Source organism: Oncorhynchus kisutch, unplaced genomic scaffold, assembly GCF_002021735.2.
Source record: "Oncorhynchus kisutch isolate 150728-3 unplaced genomic scaffold, Okis_V2 Okis02a-Okis13b_hom, whole genome shotgun sequence".
Classification (NCBI taxonomy): Eukaryota; Metazoa; Chordata; class Actinopteri; order Salmoniformes; family Salmonidae; genus Oncorhynchus; species Oncorhynchus kisutch.
The window spans coordinates 13,680,405-13,698,228 of NW_022261979.1; the positions used below are offsets into that span (position 1 = coordinate 13,680,405).

Here is a 17,824-nt window from a genome sequence, read left to right on the forward strand (position 1 = left end):
GACCTCTACTACAGACCACGTCACCATGCCGGGGAGGGACTTCTACTACAGACCACGTTACCGTGCCGGGGAGGGACCTCTCTACTACAGACCACGTCACAGTGCCGGGACCTCTACTACAGACCACGTCACCGTGCCGGGGAGGGACCTCTACTACAGACCACGTCACCGTGCCGGGGAGGGGAGGGGAGGGACCTCTACTACAGACCACGTCACCGTGCCGGGCAGGGGAGGGACCTCTACTACAGACCACGTCACCGTGCCGGGGAGGGGAGGGACCTCTCTACTACAGACCACGTCACCATGCCGGGGAGGGACCTCTACTACAGACCACGTCACCGTGCCGGGGAGGGGAGGGACCTCTACTACAGACCACGTCACCGTGCCGGGACCTCTACTACAGACCACGTCACCGTGCCGGGACCTCTACTACAGACCACGTCACCGTGCCGGGACCTCTACTACAGACCACGTCACCGTGCCGGGACCTCTACTACAGACCACGTCACCGTGCCGGGACCTCTACTACAGACCACGTCACCGTGCCGGGGAGGGGAGGGACCTCTACTACAGACCACGTCACCGTGCCGGGGAGGGGAGGGACCTCTACTACAGACCACGTCACCGTGCCGGGGAGGGGAGGGACCTCTACTACAGACCACGTCACCATGCCGGGGAGGGACTTCTACTACAGACCACGTTACCGTGCCGGGGAGGGACCTCTCTACTACAGACCACGTCACCGTGCCGGGACCTCTACTACAGACCACGTCACCGTGCCGGGGAGGGGAGGGACCTCTACTACAGACCACGTCACCGTGCCGGGGAGGGGAGGGGAGGGACCTCTACTACAGACCACGTCACCGTGCCGGGCAGGGGAGGGACCTCTACTACAGACCACGTCACCGTGCCGGGGAGGGGAGGGACCTCTCTACTACAGACCACGTCACCATGCCGGGGAGGGACCTCTACTACAGACCACGTCACCGTGCCGGGGAGGGGAGGGACCTCTACTACAGACCACGTCACCGTGCCGGGACCTCTACTACAGACCACGTCACCGTGCCGGGACCTCTACTACAGACCACGTCACCGTGCCGGGACCTCTACTACAGACCACGTCACCGTGCCGGGGAGGGGAGGGACCTCTACTACAGACCACGTCACCGTGCCGGGGAGGGGAGGGACCTCTACTACAGACCACGTCACCGTGCCGGGGAGGGGAGGGACCTCTACTACAGACCACGTCACCATGCCGGGGAGGGACTTCTACTACAGACCACGTTACCGTGCCGGGGAGGGACCTCTCTACTACAGACCACGTCACAGTGCCGGGGAGGGGAGGGGAGGAACCTCTACTACAGACCAGGACCTCGTGCTGAGAGAGTGGAGGGGAGGAACCTCTACTACAGACCAGGACCTCGTGCTGAGAGACCAGGACCTCGTGCTGAGAGAGTGGAGGGGAGGGACCTCTACTACAGACCAGGACCTCGTGCCGGGGAGGGGAGGAACCTCTACTACAGACCAGGACCTCGTGCTGAGAGACCAGGACCTCGTGCTGAGAGAGGGGAGGGGAGGGACCTCTCTACTACAGACCAGGACCTCGTGCTGAGAGAGTGGAGGGGAGGGACCTCTCTACTACAGACCAGGACCTCGTGCTGAGAGAGGGGAGGGACCTCTACTACAGACCAGGACCTCGTGCTGGGGAGGGGAGGAACCTCTACTACAGACCAGGACCTCGTGCTGGGGAGGGGAGGAACCTCTACTACAGACCAGGACCTCGTGCTGAGAGACCAGGACCTCGTGCTGAGAGACCAGGACCTCGTGCTGAGAGACCAGGACCTCGTGCTGAGAGACCAGGACCTCGTGCTGAGAGACCAGGACCTCGTGCTGAGAGACCAGGACCTCGTGCTGAGAGACCAGGACCTCGTGCTGGGGAGGGGAGGGGAGGAACCTCTACTACAGACAAGGACCTCGTGCTGAGAGAGTGGACTATGCAATATGAGAAGGGGACTAATATTTGGGTGAATGTAGTGGCTTCAATTGAATTCATTCTCTTTCCTTCATCTGTTCTGACAGGATGCCATCTCTGCCCCCTTGAAAAGCTGGACCAGCTGGCCTCAAAACAACAAATGTTTCATTCTAATTTAGCTCCAGTGCCACCAGCCTAAGCCAGCCAGCCAGTCATTCAGCCAGCCAGCCAGCCAGCCAGTCATTCAGCCAGCCGACTCTGAACCACACTGACAGACAGGGACGAGGGTCGGGGCAGGCCGCGTTATCACCTGGTACTCCCTGTATGTAGCCACGTTATCACCTGGTACTCCCTGTATATAGCCACGTTATCACCTGGTACTCCCTGTATATAGCCACGTGATCACCTCCCTGTATATAGCCACGTGATCACCTCCCTGTATATAGCCACGTGATCACCTCCCTGTATATAGCCACGTGATCACCTCCCTGTATATAGCCACGTGATCACCTCCCTGTATATAGCCACGTTATCACCTCCCTGTATATAGCCACGTTATCACCTCCCTGTATATAGCCACGTTATCACCTCCCTGTATATAGCCACGTTATCACCTCCCTGTATATAGCCACGTTATCACCTCCCTGTATATAGCCACGTTATCACCTCCCTGTATATAGCCACGTTATCACCTCCCTGTATATAGCCACGTTATTACCTGGTACTTCCTGTATATAGCCACGTTATCACCTGGTACTTCCTGTATATAGCCACGTTATCACCTCCCTGTATATAGCCACGTTATTACCTGGTACTTCCTGTATATAGCCACGTTATCACCTGGTACTTCCTGTATATAGCCACGTTATTACCTGGTAGTTCCTGTATATAGCCACGTTATTACCTGGTACTTCCTGTATATAGCCACGTTATTACCTGGTACTTCCTGTATATAGCCACGTTATCACCTGGCACTCCCTATATATAGCCACGTTATTACCTGGTACATCCTGTATATAACCACGTTATCACCTGGCACACCCTATATATAGCCACGTTATTACCTGGTACTTCATGTATATAGCCACGTTATTACCTGGTACTTCCTGTATATAGCCACGTTATCACCTGGCACTCCCTATATATAGCCACGTTATCACCTGGTACTTCCTGTATATAACCATTCGTTATTCACGGTGTCACTATTTCCATTTTCTCTTGATGGAAATGGACCCTGTAAGCATTTCACTGAGTCTTCACCTGTTGTTTACACCTGTTGTTTACACCTGTTGTTTACACCTGTTGTTTACACCTGTTGTTTACACCTGTTGTTTACAGGTGAAGCATGTGAAAAATACAATGGGAGTTGATTAGAAATAGCAGCCCTGTTACCAGGCAGTGCTGTGCCTGGACACATTTAGAGCGGTTTAACGACAGACAGATAAACTATCAGCAGCTTGGCCCCTAGCAGGCCTATATAAAGAACCTGTTTAATCTCAACACATCCCGGTTAGGAGATGGAGGATTTTACACACTGGGCCTCTGATGTCCTGCCCTGCCCTCTGACGCCCTGCCCTCTGACGCCCTGCCCTCTGACGCCCTGCCCTCTGACGCCCTGCCCTCTGACGCCCTGCCCTCTGACGCCCTGCCCTCTGACGCCCTGCCCTCTGACGCCCTGCCCTCTGACGCCCTGCCCTCTGACGCCCTGCCCTCTGACGCCCTGCCCTCTGACGCCCTGCCCTCTGAGGCCCCCGCCCTGCCCTCTGACGCCCCCGCCCTGCCCCCTGCCCTCTGACGTCCCGCACTCTGACGCCCCCACCCCCCGCCCCCTGACATCCCGCCCTGCCCCGTCGCCCCGCCCCCTCCCCGCCCCCTGACGCCCCGCGACGCCCCGCCCTGCCCTCTGTGACCTTTAATTGCCTACAGTCTGTCAGCTGTTTGTGTCTTAGCGACCGTTCCACAGGTGCATGTTCATTCATTATTTATGGTTCATTGAACAAGCCTGGGAAACAGTGTTTAAACCCTTTACAATGAAGATCTGTGAAGTTTAGATTTTTACGACTTATCTTTGAAAGACAGGGTCCTGAAAAAGGGACATCTCTTCTTTTTTTTGCAGAGTTTACTTTTGAAGCTGATCTCCTGAAGAACCTCTCCCTTTCCCTCTGTCACCACACTACCGAGGCTGTGGGACAGCCAAGAAATCATCATGTAGTGGAACAGGCTCGAACCCTCAGCCTTCTGGTCCCAAGCCCAGCGAGCCATCAACTGTGCCACAAAAAAAGACACATTTATAAGAGAGAGTGGATATCCACATTTATAAACCTGGGTTGTTACACAACTCCCTCCTTCCACAAGGACAGTTTTACAGCACCTCTTAAGGGCTCTCCACAGTGATTTCACAATCTGCGCAAATCGGCACTACGGAGCGCCATTCGCTTCGCGTTCCAAAAATTGTCACAAAAGTCCATAGGCAGGTGGGCGGCGCCCGTACCGATAGCTTCATAACCACAAAACTGTGGTTATACACTATACATTCAAAAGTGTGTGGACACCCCTTCAAATGAGTAGAGTCGGCTATTTGGCCTTACTGAAGAGCTCAGTGACTTTCAACGTGGCACCGTCATAGGATGCCACCTTCCCAATAAAGACACAGGGTGCCACCTTCCCAATAAAGACACAGGGTGCCACCTTCCCAATAAAGACACAGGGTGCCACCTTCCCAATAAAGACACAGGGTGCCACCTTCCCAATAAAGACACAGGGTGCCACCTTCCCAATAAAGACACAGGGTGCCACCTTCCCAATAAAGACACAGGGTGCCACCTTCCCAATAAAGACACAGGGTGCCACCTTCCCAATAAAGACACAGGGTGCCACCTTCCCAATAAGACATTTCATCACATTTCTGCACCGGTCAACTGCAAGTGCTGTTATTCTGAACGTGGAAAAAGTCTACGAGCAACAACGACTCAACCGCAAAAGTGGTAGGCCACACAAGCTCACAGAACGGGACCGCAGAGTGGTAGGGCACACAAGCTCACAGAACGGGACCGCAGAGTGGTAGGCCACACAAGCTCACAGAACGTGACCACCGAGTGCGGAAGCCTGTAAAGTGTGTCCTCAGTTGCAACATTCCCTACAGAGTTCCAAACGGTCTCTGGAAGCAAAGTCGGGACAATAACTATTTGTCGGGAGCTTCAGTGAAATGGTTTCCATGGCAGAGCAACTTAAGATCACCATGCGCAACGCCAAGCGTCGGCTGGATTGGTGTAAAACTCACCGTCATTGGACTCTGGAGAAGTGAAAAAGCGTTCTCTGGAGCGATGAATCACGCTTCACCATCTGGCAGTCCAACGAACAAATCAGGGTTTGACAGATGTCAGTAGAACGCTACCTGCCCCAATGAATAGTGCCAACTGTAGAGTTTGGTGGAGGAGGAATAATGGTCTGTTTTTCATGGTTCCGGCCCCTTAGTTCCAGTGAAGGGAAATCTTAACGCTACAGCATACAATGACATTCTAGACGATTCTGTGCTTCCAACTTTGTGGCAAAAGTTTGGGGAAGGCCCTTTCCTGTTTCAGCATGACAATGTCCCTGTGCTCAAAGCAAGGTCCATACAGAAATGGTTTGTCGAGAACAGTGTGGAAGAACTTGATTGGCCTGCACAGAGCCCTGACCTCAACCCCATCCAACACCTTTGGGATGAATTGTAACACAGACTGCGAGCCAGGCCTAATTGCCCAACATCAGTGCCCAACCTCACTAATGCTCTTGTGGCTTAATGGAAACAAGTCCCTGCAGCACACAGCAATGTTCCAACATCTAGTGGAAAGCAACTCCAAATGAATGCCCATGATTTTGGAATATGATGTTCGACGAGCAGGTGTCCACATACTCTTGGCTATGTAGTTTAGTTAGCCTCTATGAATGGGTTAGATCCCACCCACATGAAGGCTAAAGCGAGCATAGCGGAATACAAGTACTAGTTAAAACATACTGTTACAGGGACGCGCTCACCGGCCAAAATAAACACACCGTAGTTAGTTGATGCAACCGTCCGTTCACGTCCCGACACCGAAGTAATGAAACAGGCAGGTTTGTGAGGCTCGAACCCTCAACCTTCTGGTCCTGAGCCCAGCGCGTCATCAACAGTAACACAAAAAAAACATACCGGCACATAAAGTCGATACAATTACAACAATTCCAGATAACACAGTAAGATATTTAGGAGCATATGGCCTCCTCAAAATGGTAGCACAGTAGAGTCATGTCAATAGCTTGTTGGATAACAATTTAAATCCACCGTCTGACCAAACAAACATGGATATAACTAACCCCAATTAAGATACAAATAGGGTATTGATTGTGTTACATATCTATAAAATGGAAACAGTGTCTCTACAAGAGGCAGACAGAGCAGAATCGGCCAGATGGATGTTTAGCTAGCTAGCTAGCAACTGCATGGACTGTTCAGAAAGACAGGAAAAATCACCTTCAAGTGCTGTTAACGTACCGTTTAACAACTGTAATTCCGTCTGTCCTGGTCAAATGTCAACAAAACATTCTTTCTCTTCAACATGCCCACCCCCTCGAGAAATCCTTCTTTAATCTACTTTTCCGTCGCGTCCCACCTTCTTCCGTTCTGAGCTGATCAAAAGACGGGTCGAGTTCTCGTCCAAACAGAAAGTTCACACCTTCTCGCGAGATCTCGGCCAAGTCATCGTAAGTCTGGAGTTTGGCTCGACATTATGTTTACTTTCATATGAAACATAAGTAATACCCTTCCATCAATCATGAAAAGTCCCATAGAGAGCAAACTTTGAAATAGTCATGGTCATTTTTAAATACATACAGTGATACTTTAATTTACACAGAACGATCATCAAGAACTACTGTAAGTTACTGTTACAAAAGAGTCCTTTCATTGCACCTACCATCATGATTTACATTATTCACATGCTTCTCATAACTGTCAAGAGTTGAGAGATGCTTTCGGGAAAACTTTCAGGCTTCAAGGAATTTGGTTGTCCATGTTACAGACATAAATCTGACAGGCCTATCAGAAGGAATATCCAGGAGTTAAAACTGGAGAGTAGAGAGAAGACACCCCCCCCTGGTGTTAACTTGCAGCACAGTCCGTCTTTATAATAACTGACCTGGAATAAACAGTTTACTGTTGATGAGTTTTCTAGCTCAAAGTACACATTTAGTATTTTATTAGGATCTCCATTCGCTAAAATATCAATACACACTTTTTTATACATTTATGCCTTCATGTGTTCCATGTATCAAGTAACTCATTATAACAGCAACACTGCAGCCATTCGTTTTCCCCATATATTACGACCCTTTGCTCTACTGTTACCATTGCTTTGTCTAAACAGGTCCTGATATCCTGAACTCACAGCACCAGTTGTTCTGTAAACACCAGGAAGAATATCAATCTCACGTTTGATCCATAAAAACTTGAATACTCACAAAGCAGAGCCGTATATATTTAAGCAATAAGGCCCAAGGAGGTGTGGTAACGCGGGGTGCTTAGGTACGACGCAACACCGAGTGCCTGGATACAGGCCTTTAGCCGTGGTATATTGGCCATATATCACAAACCCGCGAGGTGGGCACCGATGACATAGATGTCGATTATGGCAGCCCCCTGCACCTCCCCGATTCAGAGGGGTTGGGTTAAATGCAGAAGACACATTTCAGTTGAATGCATTCAGTTGAACAATTGACTAGGTATCCCTTATTCCCTTATTGCTATTGTAAACTGGTTACCAATGTAATTAGAGCAGTAAATATAAACGTTTTGTCATACCCGTGTTATACGGTCTGATATACCATTGCTGTCAGCCAATCAATATTCAGGGCTCGAACCACCCAGTTTATAACTAAGGGCTGTGTCCAGGCACTCTGCGATGTGTCGTGCCTAAGAACAGCCCTTAGCCGTGGTATATTGGCAATATACCACACCCCCTCGTGCATTATTGCTTAATTATAAACCGTCTAGTTTGGGTCCTGGATGCTGATTGGCTGAAACCCATAGTATATCAGACAATATAGCACGGGTATGACCCAAAACTACCTGTGTACTGTTCTATTTCTGTTGGGAACCAGTTTATAACAGCAATAAGGCACCTCAGGGGTTTGTGGTACAAGGCCAATATACCATGGCTAAAGGCCTGTATCCAAGCACTCAGCGTTGCGTGGTGCCTAAGAACAGCCCTCACCCGTGGTATATTGTCAATATGGAAAACAGAAAGGAAAACACTGCACACTGCTGCTCGCGCTCCCAGGTGATGTTTATTTATAACAACGTTTTGACCTTTAGGTCTTCATCAGGCATCCACATCCCATTGGCCTCGTTGCTTAAATATACGGGTGTACAAAACATTAGGAACACCTGCTCTTTCCATGACATACCCTTAGGTCTTCATCAGGCATCCACATCCCATTGGCCTCGTTGCTTAAATATACGGGTGTACAAAACATTAGGAACACCTGCTCTTTCCATGACATACCCTTAGGTCTTCATCAGGCATCCATATCCCATCGGCCTCGTGGCTTAAATATACGGGTGTACAAAACATTAGGAACACCTGCTCTTTCCATGACATACCCTTAGGTCTTCATCAGGCATCCATATCCCATCGGCCTCGTGGCTTAAATATACGGGTGTACAAAACATTAGGAACACCTGCTCTTTCCATGACATACCCTTAGGTCTTCATCAGGCATCCACATCCCATTGGCCTCGTTACTTAAATATACGGGTGACAAAACATTAGGAACACCTGCTCTTTCCATGACATACCCTTAGGTCTTCATCAGGCATCCATATCCCATCGGCCTCGTGGCTTAAATATACGGGTGTACAAAACATTAGGAACACCTGCTCTTTCCATGACATACCCTTAGGTCTTCATCAGGCATCCATATCCCATCGGCCTCGTGGCTTAAATATACGGGTGTACAAAACATTAGGAACACCTGCTCTTTCCATGACATAGACTGACCAGGTGACTCCAGGTGAAAGCTATGATCCCTTATTGATGTCACTTGTTAAATCAAATCGAATCCAATGAATTTATAAAGCCCTTCTTACATCAGCTGATATCTCAAAGTGCTGTACAGAAACCCAGCCTAAAACCCCAAAACAGGAAGCAATGCAGGTGTAGAAGCACGGTGGCTAGGAAAAACTCCCTAGAAAGACCAAAACCTAGGAAGAAACCTAGAGAGGAACCAGGCTATGAGGGGTGGGCCAGTCCTCTTCTGGCTGTGCCGGGTGGAGATTATAACAGAACATGGCCAAGATGTTCAAATGTTCATAAATGACCAGCATGGTCGAATAATAATAAGGCAGAACAGTTGAAACTGGAGCAGCAGCATGGCCAGGTGGACTGGGGACAGCAAGGAGTCATCATGTCAGGTAGTCCTGGGGCATGGTCCTAGGGCTCAGGTCAGTTGAAACTGGAGCAGAAGCACGGCCAGGTGGACTGGGGACAGCAAGGAGTCATCATGCCAGGTAGTCCTGAGGCAAGGTCCCAGGGCTCAGGTCCTCCGAGAGAGAGAAACAAAGAAAGAGAGAAAGAGAGAATTAGAGAGAGCATACTTATATTCACACAGGACACCTGATAAGACAGGAGAATTACTCCAGATATAACAGACTAACTCTAGCCCCCCGGCACATAAACTACTGCAACTAAAATCCACTTCAATCAGTGTAGATGAATGGGAGGAGACAGGTTAAAAGATGTTTAAGTCTTGAGACAATTGTGGCATGGATTATATATGTGTGCCATTCAGAGGGCGAATGGGCAAGTGCCTTTGTGGCACTGGTTTGTGTCAAGAACTGCAATGCTGCTGGGTTTTTTCACGCTCAAGAGTTTCCTGTTTGTTTCAAGAATAGTCCACCACCCAAAGGACATCCAGCCAACTGGACACAACTGTGGGAAACATTGGAGTCAACATGGGCCAGCATCCCTGTGGAACGCTTTCGACACCTTGTAGAGTCCACGCCCCGATAGTGCTGAATCGAGCCCACTCTCCCTGCGGTCCTGACAGTGACTCCTCGGGAACCTCCCTAGCTCCTGGTTCATCCTCTCCACCTGCCCATTGGACTGAGGCCGGTACCTGGAAGTGAGGCTGACTGTGACCCTGAGCTTCTCTATAAAGGCTTTCCACACCCGTAATGTGAATTGGGGGTCATAGACAGAGACAATGTCCTCCGGAATGCCATAATGCCAGAAGACCTGCTGGAACAGTGCCTCAGTGACCTGGAGAAAAGTAGGGAGACCAGAGAGAGGGATTAAACAACAGGATTTAGAACATCTATCCACAACCGTCAAAATGGTGGTGAAACCGTCAGAGGAGGGGAGATCAGTAACAGTCAATGGATAGATGAGACCAGGGACACAGAGGCTCGGGAAGGGGAAGGAGTTTCCCTGTTGGAGCGTTCCGTGAGGATTTGGTTTGGGCACATAGGGAACAGGAGTTGAAGTAGCGAGTGACATCCAGTATTTCTCAGAGATGGATTGTGGGTAGTGACATCCTGCACTGTGGGCCACCAGTATTTCTCAGAGATGGATTGTGGGTAGTGACATCCTGCACTGTGGGCCACCAGTATTTCTCAGAGATGGATTGTGGGTAGTGACATCCTGCACTGTGGGCCACCAGTATTTCTCAGAGATGGATTGTGGGTAGTGACATCCTGCACTGTGGGCCACCAGTATTTCTCAGAGATGGATTGTGGGTAGTGACATCCTGCACTGTGGGCCACCAGTATTTCTCAGAGATGGATTGTGGGTAGTGACATCCTGCACTGTGGGCCACCAGTATTTCTCAGAGATGGATTGTGGGTAGTGACATCCTGCACTGTGGGCCACCAGTATTTCTCAGAGATGGATTGTGGGTAGTGTGAGAAATACCTGATGTCCAGCCACGACAGCTGTGTGTGCCCAGGTAAGCAGCGGGTCCCTTATCCCCGTGGGAACGTAGATGCGCTCGGGAGGACAGTTAGCGGGTGCGGGCTCCCTCTCCAGAGCCTGGTGGATGTCCACATCTACGTCCCAGACTACAGGAGCTACGACTCGGGAGGATGGGAAAATAGGTGCATTCTGGGACAGGACCCTCTCCCAAATTGTAGCGATGTGACAGGACATCGGCCTTGGTGGTCTTAGAACCTGGGCGATAGATCAGCGTGAAGTCAAATCTTGTGAAGAAAAGGGCCCACCTTTTTTTTTAACATCGACGGGGTTGTAGAGGAGCGGGTCGAGAGCTTCAAGTTCCTTGGTGTCCACATCACCAACAAACCATCATGGTCTAAACACACCAAGACAGTCGTGAAGAGGACACATCACCAACAAACCATCATGGTTCAAACACACCAAGAAGGTTGTGAAGAGGGCACGACCACGCCTTTTCCCCATCAGGAAACTGAAAAGATTTGGCAAAGTTCTACAGCTGCACCATCGAGAGCATCCTCACCGGTTGCATCACCGCCTGGTATGGTAACTGCTCGGCATACGAACGTAAGGCGCTACAGAGGGTGGTGCGTACGGCCCAGTACACCACTGGGGCCAACCTTCCTGCCATCCAGGACCTCAACCCAGGCGTTGTCAGAGGAAGGCCCAAAATATTGTCAAAGACTCCAGTCACCCAAGTCAAAGACTGTTCTCTCTACTACCACCATAAGACTGCAGAACAATTAACAATTGTTTTTACCCTGCTGCCACTCGCTGTTTATCATCTATGAATAGTCACTTTAGCCCTACCTACATGTTCAAATTGCTTCCATTAACCTGTACCCCCGCACATCGACTCGGTACCTGTACCCCCTCGCATTGACTCGGTACCTGTACCCCCACACATCGACTCGGTACCTGTACCCCCACACATCGAATCGGTACCTGTACCCCCGCACATCGACTCGGTACCTGTACCCCTCCGCGCATCGACTCTGTACCTGTACCCCCGCGCATCGACTCAGTACCTGTACCCCCACACATTGACTCGGTACCTGTACCCCCACACATTAACTCGGTACCTGTACCCCCACACATTGACTCGGTACCTGTACCCCCACACATTGACTCGGTACCTGTACCCCCACACATTGACTCGGTACCTGTACCCCCACACATTGACTCGGTACCTGTACCCCCACACATTAACTCGGTACCTGTACCCCCACACATTGACTCAGTACCTGTACCCCCACACATTAACTCGGTACCTGTACCCCCACACATTGACTCGGTACCTGTACCCCCACACATTGACTCAGTACCTGTACCCCCGCGCATCGACTCTGTACCTGTACCCCCACACATTAACTCGGTACCTGTACCCCCTGTATGTTGCCTCATTGTTGTGTTACTTTAGTTTATTCAGTAAATATTTGCAGTGTTGGTTAAGGGCTTGTGAGGAAGCATTTCACTGTAAGGTCTGTATACCACCTCTACCTTGTCACAACACAACTGATTGGTTCAAACGCATTAAGAAGGACAGAAATTCCACAAATTAACTTTTAACAAGGCACACCTGTCAATTGAAATGCATTCCAGGTGACTACCTCATGAAGCTGGTTGAGAGAATGCCAAGAGGGTGCAAAGCTGTCGTCAAGGCAAAAGGTGGCTACTTTGAAGAATCTCAAATATAAAATATTTATTTACAACTTTTTTGTTGTTGGTCATTACATGATTCTATATGTGTTCTTTCATAGTTTTGATGTCTTCCATATTATTCTACAATGTAGAAAATAGTAAAAATGAAGAAAAACCCCTGAATGAGTAGGTGTGTCCAAACTTTTGACTGGTTCTGTATGTAACCCCACAATTTCAACATTAGTGACAAGGAAGACATTTTTCTGAAGTATTTGCACAATATTTGGTTTGTTGCATTTGTGTGTGGTGGAGGACTGTTATCACGTTTCATCATTCATTCCCTCACCAACTTCAAACATCAGCTATCTGAGCAGCTAACCGATCGCTGCAGCTGTACATAGTCTATTGGTAAATAGCCCACCCTTTTCACCTACCTCATCCCCGTACTGTTTTTATTTATTTACTTTTCTGCTCTTCTGCACACCAATATCTCTACCTGTACATGACCATCTGATCTTTTATCACTCCAGTGTTAATCTGCAAAATTGTAATTATTTGCCTACCTCCTCATGCCTTTTGCACACATTGTATATAGACTCCCCCTTCGTTTTCTACTGTGTTATTGACTTGTTAATTGTTTACTCCATGTGTAACTCTTTGTTGTATGCTCACACTGCTATGCTTTATCTTGGCCAGGTCGCAGTTGCAAATGAGAACTTGTTCTCAACTAGCCTACCTGGTTAAATAAAGGTGTTCTCAACTGGCCTACCTGGTTAAATAAAGGTGTTCTCAACTAGCCTACCTGGTTAAATAAAGGTGAAATAAAAAATAAATAAAAAATTGTCTCAACATATTGGTTTTAAGTCTGATGGACCTAGACATTGTGACTGACCTATAAAAGTATGGTGGAATATCACTAGTAAGTGTGTTTTATTCTCCAGTAGCTGCCTGTACTCCAGCACATCAAGTCTGTGAATATAACACTAACAGCTTCTTCATGTTCACCTTGTCAGCTCGGGGGATCCAATCTTGCAATCGTACAGTTAACCTGTCCAATGCAATAAATCAAATCAAATCAAATCAAATTTATTTATATAGCCCTTCGTACATCAGCTGATATCTCAAAGTGCTGTACAGAAACCCAGCCTAAAACCCCAAACAGCAAGCAATGCAGGTGGAGAAGCACGGTGGCTAGGAAAAACTCCCTAGAAAGGCCAATACCTAGGAAGAAACCTAGAGAGGAACCAGGCTATGTGGGGTGGCCAGTCCTCTTCTGGCTGTGCCGGGTGGAGATTATAACAGAACATGGCCAAGATGTTCAAATGTTCATAAATGACCAGCATTGTCGAATAATAATAAGGCAGAACAGTTGAAACTAGAGCAGCAGCACAGTCAGGTGGAAGTTGAAACTGGAGCAGCAGCATGGCCAGGTGGACTGGGGACAGCAAGGAGTCATCATGTCAGGTAGTCCTGGGGCATGGTCCTAGGGCTCAGGTCCTCCGAGAGAGAGAAAGAAAGAGAGAAGGAGAGAATTAGAGAACGCACACTTAGATTCACACAGGACACCGAATAGGACAGGAGAAGTACTCCAGAAATAACAACCTGCCTCTCTCTCGTTGCACTTCACGAGGAGCCTGCCTGTTACGCGAATGCAGTAAGCCAAGGTAAGTTGCTAGCTAGCATTAAACTTATCTTATAAAAAACAATCAATCATAATCACTAGTTAACTACACATGGTTGATGATATTACTAGATATTATCTAGCGTGTTCTACGTTGCATATAATCTGACTGAGCATACAAGCGTACAAGTATCTAAGTATCTGACTGAGCAGTGGTAGGCAGAAGCAGGCCCGTAAACACTCATTCAAACAGCACTTTCGTGCGTTTTGCCAGCAGCTCTTCCTTGTGTGTCAAGCATTGCGCTGTTTATGACTTTAAGCCTATCAACTCCCGAGATGAGTTGATAGGCTTAAACCGAAGTGAAATGGCTAGCTAGATAGCGCACGCTAATTGTCGTTGTGTTGCTGGTTCGAGCCCAGGGAGGAGCGAGGAGCGGGATGGAAGCTATACTGTTACACTGGCAATACTAAAGTGCCTATAAGAACATCCAATAGTCAATGGTTAATGAGATACAAATGGTTTAGAGGGAAATAGTCCTATAATTCCTATAATAACTACAACCTACAACTTCTTACCTGGGAATATTGAAGACTCATGTTAAAAGGAACCAGCTTTCATATCTTCTCATGTTCTGAGCAAGGAACTGAAACGTTAGCTTTCTTACATAGCACATATTGCACTTTTACTTTCTTCTCCAACACTCTGTTTTTACATTACTTAAACCAAATTGAATATGTTTCATTATTTATTTGAGGCTAAATTGATTTTATTGATGTAATATATTAAGTAAGGGAATACCGCCCTGAAATGGACAAAAATGAATGGGAAGTCATTGGCACTGGACAAACCATATACACGGTGTCCAATACCACTCAATTCGGCGTCGTTTCGTTCAAAGTTGATTGCAAAATGCCATATGGCAAATGCCAGGTGTAACACTTTAAAAATCCAACAGGTGGCGAGTGCGCTCCACCGTGGTTTTTCATATTGCAAATGTAACACAAGTCAACATCCAAAAGTACAATTTTGAAAAAGTGAGAAAAAAAATCTAAAACTTATCACCTGGGCCGTTTTTGGAAATTCTTTTGATTTTTTTTGTGTAAGAACTGTATCAACATACTTTTGTCCAATTTTATTATCATTATTTTTTAATTATTTTTTTAACTTGTGCATAAGGAATATGTTTTCTCCACTTGCAATATGATTTCATAGGAAGTCAAAAGTCAAAAATAGCAAACATTTTGAAAAAACTTCACACCCTTAAAAAAGTGCTCTCTGGACCGTTTTTCGAAAATTCTTCCGAATTTTGTGTTAATTACACATGTATAAGAACTGTATCAACATACTTTAGTCATATTTTATTATCATCATTTTTTTAAATGTATTTTAACTTGTGCATAAGGCATGTGTTTTGTCCATTTGCAATATGATTTTATAAGAAGTCAAAGGTCGAAAATGTGAACTTTTTTCCAAAAACATATCACCCCCTTATAAAAGTGCTTTCTGGACCGTTTTTTGAAATTCTTAAAATTTTTGTCAATTACCCATGTGTAAGAACTGTAGAATATACTTTTGTCAACTTTTATTATCATTTATTTTTTGATGTCGTGCATTTGCAATATGTTTCAATGGGCATTTACCATCACGAATTTGGCATGCTCAAAAATCCTGCAGAAATGCTAAATTGACTGGCCTGATGAACACAGGATGGCCGGGCAGTGATAGTTGTTCTTTTCCATCGCTCGTTGTGTTGATTTCATCATGTCCATTTGGTGATGTTTTTTCACTGTTGAATCAAATTGCAAATGCATGTGCATTTGCAATATGTTTCAATGGGCATTTACCATCACGAATTTGGCATGCTCACAAATCCTGCAGGAATGCGAAATTGACTGCCCCGATGAACTCGAGATGGCTGGGCAGTGATTCTGGTTCCTCTCCATCACTCGTTAGGGTTGATTTCAGAATGTCACTTTGGTGATGGTACCTCACTGTTTAAACATATTGCAAATGGACAAAAGTCACCAGCAAGTCACCGTCCATCAGTCAATATCATTCTGACACCAAACTGATACAAACTGACACCAAACCCACTTTTTCCAACTCGTTTAGAAGCCAACTATCACATACTTCAGAGCTGGCCCAAAATTCACAACGTCTTCTGTTCAAACCATAATAAAAACGGAATACACGTAGTTACGTTCTAGCTGCGGGTCCAGTTCTGACATTGTGTCTAGGCCTATGTGAGGCGACCCCGAATCCCAAGTTTCGGCTCGATAGGTCATTTGGTGCCCGAGCAAGACCCTAATTGGTGCTGAAAATCCACTTTTTTCCTTGAATGAGCTATCGGACAGAAACGTTGGGGTCCATCTATATGGGCCGAGGCGGTCGCAATGCACCTAGTCTTGTGACTCTGGGACATTTCTAAATGTAGTCATTTTCGTGATGCAAAAATGAATAGAAGTTATTGCAAATGTACGAGGCTGTTTCTCGGTCCGAGAACCTTCTAGAGCCACGTAACTCACCACGCACTATCGAACTGAGGTCTAGAGCAGGTTTCTAAAGTTTCAGAACTCTAGGTCTGACGGTTCTTTAACTTCTTGCGACTATCAAACCCGGATCCGGGAGCGTAATCATAGCCTCAAACTAATTAGCATAACTTAGCGGACATAAATCTTCCTACAAAATCTTCCAATTCATGAAAATCACAAATGAAATATATTGAGACACAGCTTAGCCTTTTGTTAATCACACTCTCATCTCAGATTTTCAAAATATGCTTTACAGCCAACGCTAGACAAGCATTTGTGTAAGTTTATCATGGCATAATGCTATGCTAGGCTCTGCTGGCAGCAGGCAACATTTTCATGAAAATAAGAAAAGCAATCAAATTAAATCATTTACCTTTGAAGAACTTCGGATGTTTTCACTCAGGAGACTCCCAGTTAGAGAGCAAATTTTCCTTTTTTCCAAAAAGATTATTTTTGTTGGCGAAATAGCTCCCGTTTGTTCGTCACGTTTGGCTAAGAAATCGACCGGAAAATGCGGTCACTACAACGCCGAACTGTTTTCCAAATTAGCTCCATAATATCGACAGAAACATGCCAAAAATTGTTTAGAATCAATCCTCAAGTTGTTTTTCATATAACAATTCGATAATATACCCGTCGGGACAATTGGTTTCTCATAAGAAGCGATTGGAAAAATGGCTACTTGTGTACTTTACGCAAGATTTTCTGCGGGAGCAATCATGTGACCACTTGCTAAATGTGGTCCCTTACGGCTATTCTTCAACATAAATGCGTAAAAAGACGTCACAATGATGTAGACACCTTGGGGAATACGTAGAAAATGTAAGCTCATTCGTAGCTCATTCACAGCCATATAAGGAGTCATTGGCATGAGGCGGTTTCACTTCCTGATTGGATTTTTATCTGGGTTTCGCCTGTAACATCAGTTCTGTTGCACTCACAGACAATATCTTTGCGTCAAAGTGTTTTCTATCCAAAGCTGTCAATTATATGCATAGTCGAGCATCTTTTCGTGACAAAATATCTTGTTTAAAACGAGAATATGGAAATGCCATTGCAGGCTCTGTGTGTCTTTAAACACCGCTCTTTGTCACT

The 17,824-nt window shown here is 47.0% G+C and overlaps 1 protein-coding gene and 1 long non-coding RNA gene across 2 annotated transcripts in view; both read right to left on the reverse strand.

The window, feature by feature from the left end:
- The window catches only part of LOC116359254 (E3 ubiquitin-protein ligase RNF19A-like), an 84,691-nt gene extending 78,019 nt beyond the window's left edge, over nt 1–6,672 (reverse strand). The window contains exon 1 of the mRNA XM_031811819.1: nt 6,486–6,672. The gene's annotated coding sequence lies outside the window, so the exon portion shown is untranslated. The remainder of the gene's footprint in view (nt 1–6,485) is intronic.
- A 1,584-nt stretch (nt 6,673–8,256) lies between these two features.
- Nucleotides 8,257–9,022, reverse strand: LOC116359255 (uncharacterized). Its single transcript, XR_004206625.1, has 2 exons — nt 8,963–9,022; nt 8,257–8,864 (listed from the first exon to the last, which is right to left on the reverse strand). It is a non-coding gene; the product is annotated as an uncharacterized LOC116359255 (long non-coding RNA).
- Between the last annotated feature and the right edge of the window lie 8,802 nt (nt 9,023–17,824).